Here is a 1,140-nt window from a genome sequence, read left to right as displayed (position 1 = left end):
TAAAATTCAAATTTTACAAGTGTATTAATAAAATTCAAATTAGTACAAAAGTAGTGAGAGTATGGGCGAGCTAGTGCACTTCCTCGACTTGTCACCAGAGCGCTGCGGTGTTAGTTCAGACGGTGACCGCTAGATAGCAGCACCATCGGCAGTAGTGGGAATACGGGCGAGCTGAGGCTCTTCCGTGAACAGCCAATCAGAAGCCAGCATTTTGATGACGTCACATGGCGGGAGATTTGAATTCAAATGTTCGGCTCGACCCACCCTTAACCACTCACGTGGTAGGCCACGCCCTCTTTTAAGTCATCACCACCAGGGGCTGCGTGTGCTCGGACGTCATTTTTATTTTTATTTTGTTTACCTCCCACCACCCATCGAAGGTGGTATGTAGGTAGACTTCTTACATTATAACCTCCGTACGTCATTTTGGAGATAAATAGATCTGTTACTATGTAGCACTTTTTTAATCTCTCTTATCTTTTATTACTTTCGACTTTGAACTATAATACTTTGTATTTTAGTTTCCTCAGCGGATATCAACATAGCATCATTTAATTTCCTAAAGATTGCATTTTGAACAGGCAATACCTCAAACATAAACACCGATATTGGTCTCGATTATCATCTTTATCAGTTAAATCTTTCGTTCGATGTGAAGAAACTTTGAATCACTAATAAATTACTTATAGGAGTAGGATAAGTGACGTCATTATTATCAGCTATGCGTGTTGGGAGGAATATTCTGAAGGAGTTGCCATTGTCCTTACCAATCCTACTCCAAACTTCGTTTTTATATGCTCCAACTCTCCGATTATGTTTGGCAGTCCTATTTCTATATTCCGTGGAAAGTATAAAAGGAGAACCGAAAGAGCTATTCTTGTCATTTTCCATCATGCGCTTGGTAAAGCAACACACTACGATCCATATACAAAACCTGGACGGTAGTGCTCCAATTAAGAAAGAATCTAGACACGGCTTACTCTTCCCTGATTCGATCAGTTGTCTTATATGCGGTCCTTCCAATTGTGGTAAAACTAATCTTATGCTAAGTTTAATTTATGATTCAAAGGGGTTAAGATTTGAAAATATCTATTTATTTGCGAAATCCTTACATCAGCCCAAGTATAGGAAGTTAGCACA

At 39.3% G+C, this 1,140-nt stretch overlaps 1 protein-coding gene across 1 annotated transcript in view; it reads right to left on the bottom strand.

Moving 5' to 3' along the window:
- LOC106684117 (uncharacterized) overlaps positions 1 to 1,140 on the bottom strand; it is a 16,233-nt gene that overhangs the window by 10,828 nt on the left and 4,265 nt on the right. The gene's annotated exons all lie outside the window — the stretch shown is intronic.

Source organism: Halyomorpha halys, unplaced genomic scaffold (assembly GCF_000696795.3).
Source record: "Halyomorpha halys isolate HHAL.00 unplaced genomic scaffold, Hhal_1.1 Scaffold544.1, whole genome shotgun sequence".
In the NCBI taxonomy this organism is placed as follows: Eukaryota; Metazoa; Arthropoda; class Insecta; order Hemiptera; family Pentatomidae; genus Halyomorpha; species Halyomorpha halys.
Note: the sequence above shows the minus strand (reverse complement) of the source record. Positions and strands in the feature narration are given on the sequence as shown.